This window comes from Maniola jurtina, chromosome 9 (genome assembly GCF_905333055.1).
Source record: "Maniola jurtina chromosome 9, ilManJurt1.1, whole genome shotgun sequence".
Classification (NCBI taxonomy): Eukaryota; Metazoa; Arthropoda; class Insecta; order Lepidoptera; family Nymphalidae; genus Maniola; species Maniola jurtina.
The window spans coordinates 14,844,690-14,852,564 of record NC_060037.1 but is presented as its reverse complement, the minus strand read 5'-3'; the positions used below and the strand labels follow the sequence as shown (position 1 = coordinate 14,852,564).

At 37.7% G+C, this 7,875-nt stretch overlaps 1 non-coding gene across 1 annotated transcript; it reads left to right on the top strand.

The window, feature by feature from the left end:
• The first annotated feature begins 575 nt into the window (after positions 1-575).
• On the top strand, positions 576-646 carry Trnag-gcc. Its single transcript has one exon. It is a non-coding gene; the product is annotated as a tRNA-Gly (tRNA).
• Positions 647-7,875: the final 7,229 nt, after the last annotated feature.

Here is a 7,875-nt window from a genome sequence, read left to right as displayed (position 1 = left end):
TTGTAAGGATTACCTTCCCCCTTGCCGTAAGTCTTCTTTAATCAACCGATTTATTTACCTTTCCACCCGTAGAAATGGATTCTACGTCCGCTGTCTCAACAGATAAATCCTAAAGGTTGGTTTGGTGGTTCAATACATTCTGCTCATGTTACACCAGCCGTTGCACTATTATCGTACTCACTCCAAACACAAGCTTTACGCTTAGTTGGAGGAGAAGAGAGATATTAGATTCTTTAACAGTAAACTTTGCTTTCAAAAAATGCAGATGGGTTGCTTAAATATCATGAATTGTTAACTTTGGGCTAAAGTTGATTTATTTTAACTTTAAAATCATTGTTGCTTAGAGGTATGAGAGCTAACTTTGTTCCTTATTGGTGCCTTTCGTGGTGAAACTTTAACGCTAACCATGATGTAACTTTAACTATCTGTTATGCAACTGATATCATTGACATTAGAAAAGCTGAGCAAACAATATTGCTTCATTATTATTTTTATTATCAGCCATTATTTAAATAAGGTTATTATTATTATGAACTTATCATGTATCTACGACTAATTTACGCAAATGTTCGTAAGCATCGGTGGTTCAGTGGTAGAATGCTCGCCTGCCACGCGGGCGGCCCGGGTTCGATTCCCGGCCGATGCATCTCTTTTTTTCTTTAATTTTTTTTTACAATAAAAACTTCCCATATTATTGCGGGTGCAAAACTAAAATTGAAATAGGCCAAAAGTTATTTTAATAAAACTTCAAATAAAACTGCATTTATCGCAAGGAAGTTAGTGAATTTGAGCCTGTCACAGAGATCTGTTGCAATCCGAATGTATTTCAGAAGTTTAGACTTTATGTGCTTCACGTAAGGCATATAATTGAATGTAGGAGTCCTCAGGCAATAGCTAGTGAAGCCGCAAGGCGTTTCTAAGTGGCATTTAATTAAAAATATGTCAGGAACCCTGCGAGGGATTATTGCGGGGCGGGGATTTAAGGCGGGAATTATTTGTCTTATTACGTCTTATTGGATTTAAGTGCACACTTGCAATTTACTCACCCATTCTTTATTTTGAGAAATGTCTGAATATGACGGACAGACAGAAAAGTTTTCGTAAAAATATGTAAACTGATTTAAAGCCTATTACAATAATTTACAAGAGTATTTAAGAATAAGAATAAGAATAAGAAGTGTTTAAATGATATAAAAGCTTGGGAATGAGTTGCCAAACAGCTTTGATGTTTCTAATAAGAATAAGTGATTTTATAAAGTGGTGATAGTAAAAAAAGGATACCCGGCTGAGTTTTTTGTGGGCCCTTCTCAGATTTGGGTGCGTTTGGAACCCTCGTAGCTTTAGTTTTAAGTTACCATAATTAATTATCACCACTGCATCATTGTTTGACAATCAGAAAGTGTACAATAGTATCCAATTTGAATACATGACTTCGACTTTGAGTCCTTGAGCCCTATTGATGGGCTCCGTTTTTACTCTTTGGGTACGGAACCCCAAAAAGGATCCCGGATGGCTTCGAAACTAGTCGGGCTTATTTCGACAAATCACGTGGGTCCACCGGTATTAGTTAATTACTATACAACGTTAGATGGGGGGTAAATCCAAGGTCAATAAACAGCCAGAACATTTTACTGCCACACCATTATCAGGTCCATCAAGGGGCAATAAAGAGTGGCAACAAATCGCTACAGGGTTTTAATTCGATTGGGGCCCTTTACGGTAGTTTTATGGCGCGCAATCGGCCGGTAACTTCACACCACACCCTACGATATGGGTTTATAAGTTTATAACTTCATTTTCTATACAAATACCCTTTAAAAGAATTGTTTTGACTGACTGAATCACTAACTGGTCTATCAACACACAACCTTTTAACCGCAGGGGCTACGTATTTGACTTTGTTTTTCACTAAGGAGGAAAGCATTTTTGGTATCCATAAAAGGGGTAAAAGTTTTTAGGTAAGTAACAGATTACCCTTACACAATAAGCAAGTTAAAGTAAAAGAAAATCATTTTTTTGTAAATCTTAAGTGTCTAAAGTAAAATTCAAAAATATACAGCTACCATCCAATTCAATCCTAGTTCCTACTAATATAATAGAATAGATTTTTATTCAAGTAGACTTTTACAAGTGCTTTTGAATCGTCAAAATAATTTACCACTGGTATGGAATGCCGACCCTACCGAGAAGAACCAGCAAGAAACTCGGCGGTTGCTCTTTTCAATTGTTCAATTTACAATGATATGCCATACTATACAAGCAATTAAAGCCCCGTGCATTGCTGGAGCGAGTAAAATCCGTGCTTTTTTATCATTTACATAATCTTCGATTGTATAATATGCTTTTTGCCAAAAGCATACGCGTGTACATTTGCATGAAATTCATTCGTACATTCTTGCATTACGCATATCGTATAGCTTGACAGTTTGGTGGTTTGGGCGGGCGGCGCGGCGGCGCTCACTCGCTCGGGGACCGGCGAGCGCGGCGCCCGCCCTGCACTCAAACAAGATTACAGCGCGCTCCGATTACAAAAAGTTCCCGAACTTTACATAGTGCTATTACAGACAATGTAATTTATTACACGAACATTTTACAATTATTTTATTACAATGGTGTGTAAGACTATGTAATTTTACAATGATTTTGGACTGAATTTTTCGTTTCAGTGTTATACTATGGACTAAATAGTAAACGATATAATTAACTATAACAGATTTAAGTGTAGGCTTTTATAGGATTTTAAAGTGGTGCTTAGATCACTCTTTTCTATATCTATACATATTATATAGACGTATTTTTAAATCATAGAGGTTTATTATTTAAAAATCATAATTAGTAATAATCATTATCAAATATTCCGTAGATATTTCAAGCTACCTTAGATACACTAGAACATAAAACATATAAACTTAACAGTTTAAAAATAGCTATCGAAGTTAAACAATCGTTAACCAGAAGTCTTTTGTTTGGACTCTGCAAACACGACACGTCGATGGACTTACGATCTCGGGCTCAAACGATAATAAACTCTACGTGTGTAAAATAAAAGTGTTTTTAGCTTGGTCAGGCAGGTGTAATGAACAATTGGGAAGGTGTTCCGTAGACAAATATTTACAGTAGACTGTGTACGATCGATGGAGTGCACGACATTGGAATAAGGTAGGTTATACCCTTATACTTGGTTAATTTTTATTGAAAGTGTATTTATTTCAAGCGAATTTACTTGTAGATGGTTAACTCTATTTTTTTTGCGAATTCTTGTATAATGGTAATGAACTGTTAAACGTTACATGGTGTCATTCATACACACGGTGGAAAATAATAATTCAATCTATCTGTAAACAATTTATAGATAGATTGAATTAAAATTAATAGAAAATAATATATTATATTTGTGAGAGTTTTGTCAGAAAGACAATAATATCTACCATACAAGGAACAAAAAGCTTAATTTGCTATAATCCGCCAAACCAAAGAAATCTGTATGGTGCAACATGCAGCATGCGACATGTACCGCCCGCCCTCCCATCGATAAACATGCAGGAAAAGCCAACCACCAAGCGAGCCACACGCACCACCACCACGCAGCACCACAAAAATCCCAACACCACTCGACGCACGTTTCGATTTTGTTCCTTGTATGTCATGAACTCCCGCAAAATAACGCCTGCTTCTATACTAAATATCTACCATTTTAAACAATTTCATTTATAAAGCTGCGACCGGCCTTAGTAAATAATAATAATAATTAATCAACATATCTATATTGATAGTAATAGTAATATAATATTGTAACCACGTTGTTACAATTATAAAAAAGCAACTGCTGGATTCTTGCTGGCTCTTCGCAGTAGAACTGGTCGTAGACACAGACGTGTGGCATAAAATACACTAATTTTCTACATCAAATAAATGAATTTTGATTTTGGTTTTTTGACAAGTAGCAACATTACTTTTGTTCATATTCTGGCACCTCCACAAGTAGGTAACTACGAAAGTGAAACAAGACATTTTTTGGACTATTTTGAATCTTGACTACAGAATTTTGGCTAATTTATGCATGAACACGAAGATTTTTCTTTTATTTTTGTTGTCAAGTGTTTGTTGAAGAAGCGAGCATGGTTTGTTCCGAAAATGAGAAAGTATCCATCATGATCAGCTCTTTCGTCGCGCTGGCTCACTACTGAGCATTGAGCACGGGTCTTCTCAGAATTGAGAAGGGTTTGTCTATAATCTACCATATTGACCAAGTGTGGATTAGCAGAATTCACACACCTTTGAGAACATTATTCTTAGATTTGTACTATGCAGATTTTTCACGATATTTTCCTTTACCGCTAAAAACCTTTTTCTAGAGGCAAAAAATAAAACCGACTTCAAAAACCAAAAACACTAAAAAGTAGAAAATAATTTTTGTTTAGCTACACATGTAATGTACCTAGGTATGAAGTCGAGCGAGCATATTAAAACAAAATTAGAAATCCAAGAGTGAAGCTCGCCCGACTTCATACCTAGGTACATTACATGTGTAGCTAAACAAAAATTATTTTCTACTTTTTAGTGTTTTTGGTTTTTGAAGTCAGTTTTATTTTTCTTTTGAAAATTTTTTATTTCACAATTTTTAGTGGCCCCACTGTACTATAATATGCTATGCCCAGTTAAAACCCTACTGTTTACTAAGCTATTACAGTGATCGCGAGCAATTTGCTCTTATCCATTGAGGAGTTCTGTTCTCCATCTCCGAAGATATTCATCAGATCTTCACCAAATTTATATGGGACCACCTGCACAGTATACCCTTTCAAACAAAAAAAAAAATTTCCAAATCGGTCCAGGGGTCTTTGAGTAATCGGGGAACATACATAAAAAAAAAAAAAAATAAAAAAAAAAAAAAGATCCCGACGAATTGAGAACCTCCTCCTTTTTTGGAAGTCGGTTAAAAAGAGGAGTTTAGCCGTTTGAGGGTTATCAGCTTTTTTCTCGGTCATCGTAAGGATCGTTTTCCTTAACGAAAGTTTGGTAGATTAAGTAATCCTACGAAGCAATAATACTGTAGTAATTTTGACCTAGCAAACGATTGTTTGCTACATTAATTGAACTAGGCTTTTTTCTCTTTCTAACACGCAGCGATGCGAGTGTTCTCGCTCACGTGCTCTTTAGCTCAGGTCGAAGACCGTGCGTGCGGAACAAAAGAGCGGGATTAAATGTAAATAATTTCAAACGTTATCAGATTTCGCTTCGTAAAATCTATTCACAGGCTACTTTAGATGCTACGTCATGTGAAAGGCTTTTCACGTGATTTTTCACATGCTATCTGTGAAATGGTTCAACTCTAGAGTCTAGACCAGCGGTCGGCAACAGGCGGACGATCGAATCTTGGCCCGCTGAATATTTTTAATACCTATTGAATGAATAAATTAAAAAGTTTAACTTTTGCACATTTTGTATCATACATAATATACACTTTGGTAGGATTATAAATTTCGCATTTGCGTTTCACGTAAACCAAACTATAATAAACTGGCTCAAGACACGTCGGTGTAATTTTTCGCTTTTTTTATGGACCTCGATAAAAAAATACAGTATTCGGAACGCACTTAAAATTACTTGCCGACCCCTGGTCTAGACGGTTGAATATGGGGAAAAATAACCAAAACATCGTGCCCACGAGTGTGAGGTTGAATTGGGAGAATTAGGATTCCGTCCGTGGGCCAATCACGCGGCATTGTGGGTACGTAATTAAGTTACGCGGGTTCCGTACGCGCGCGGAATCTGGGATCTTTGGGTTACGCTGCAGTTATGCGTGGGGTAGTTAATTCGTGATGCTGATTGTTGATCTAGGTACTACGGTGTGTGTTGTTTTAACCCCACGATGTGAAGGTTATGGGCATTGAATAGATAAGTAAGATTATTCTGATTAGGAATAAATCTGGACGACTTCCCTGGCGTAGTAATAAGCTTTGTGTGGTCTTATAAGTGAGAGGTCCCGCAATTATTCCCGGCAGGGTTTTGAATTTTATAATTTTTAAATATCTGGACTGGTCTGGTGGGAGGCTTCTGTCGTGGCTAGTTACCACCCTATACCGGCAAAGCTATGCCGCCAAGCTATTTAGCGTTCCGGTACGATGCCGTGTAAAAACCAATGGGAATGTGATTTTAATACAAACTGTCATACCCCTTCCAGGTTAGTCCGCTTCCGTCTTAACCTGCATCATCACTCATCAGCAGGTGAGATTGCAGTCAAGGGCTAGCTTGTATTGGAGTCTAAAACCACTAAAATTTCACCGTGCATTTATGGGCGAAGCTAAGGCGGGTCACTAGTATGAAGATTATAATATTACGCCACTAAATACCGAACTATTTAGTCATAATGGTTTCGCCATCTGTACCGTAGCTATTATAATGTTTATTCCACAAAAACCGTTTATTTGCAACTCAATAATTTGGGCGATCAATCTATCAACACATCTGCGAATAGTTACATAGTTATATTTGTTACCAGGTCAAAGGAGTTTATACTTTATCTCATATGTATTAAGGGTTATGTTGAGGGTATCACAAAGTTGGTGGTGCTAAGATGAATGAGTCGTCAATGCAGATGTTTGAGGCCTCGTCAATCATGTTATTATGTACGGTAGGTATTTAGTTATTGTTCAGTGACAGAGTGAACTAGAGTGAGGAAGCTTGGGTTAATGCTGAATCGGCGATCCGTCAAAAATTAGGCTATGGGTGACTTGAAATCAAAGAAGTCTACCTAGTGTCAAATACAGGCTGTAGGTGTATCAGCAAGCGCTGCGTGGGAATATCTCCAACACGCTGGACTGACGACCTTAAGGAGATAGCGGGAAGTGGATGGATGAGGAAGGCGGATGATCCTGTGTGGTGGAAGGTCTATGTCCAGCAGTGGACGCATACAGGCTGATTGATTGATTGATAGATTGATTGTTGAGGTTAAACGCTAAATACATAGACTGCTAAAATCATAACCCTTCCTTTCGGCTTTGCCGTAGTCGGGTAAAAAGTCTTACAAAAGAACATTCTCAGAAACTTTTACTTAAGTACCTAATAAGCATGCGCTTGCCTTTTTATAAATGTTGTGTTTACCGAATGGGGCATTGCGAAAAAACTCATTACATTGTAGGTAATTAAATGTAATGCAACATGTTTACAGTTTTTGCCCAACTTTGTAGAACACATGTACGAGAGGAATTTGAATGAAGCCAACTTTGTGTCTGTTTCACTCATCAATGTAATTATAAATTATAATTAACCTAAAGGTGCAATAGCTCATAACATTACTATGAGGGGCATTTTGAAAGTAGGTATACTTAGTCCGCGACAGATCGAGATGGCAATCGGTGTATGAGGCGGGGAGACGCCCCGCACATCACACGCGCTATCTCTCACTGGGTTAGCGCGAAGCTGTGCGGGTGTGGGGGGCATCCCCACCTCGATTGCCATCTCGACCTGTCGCGTACTATAAGTAACTAGCTGACGCCCGCGACTTCGTCCGCGTGGATTTAGGTTTTTTGAAATCCCGTGGGAACTCTTTGGTTTTCCGGGATAAAAAGTAGCCTATGTGCTAATCCAGGATATTATCTATCTCCATTCTGAATTTCAGCCAAATCCGTCCAGTAGTTTTTGCGTGAAGGAGTAACAAACATACACACACACACACACACACACACACACACACACACACACACACACACACACACACACACACACACACACACAGACACACACACATACACACATACAAACTTTCGCCTTTATAATTTTAGTGTGATAAATATTTTTCTGGATTAGCCTTACTTTTAAAATTCACTCGGACGAAATCGCGGGCATAACTTAGGTTATAATAATATTGTTACC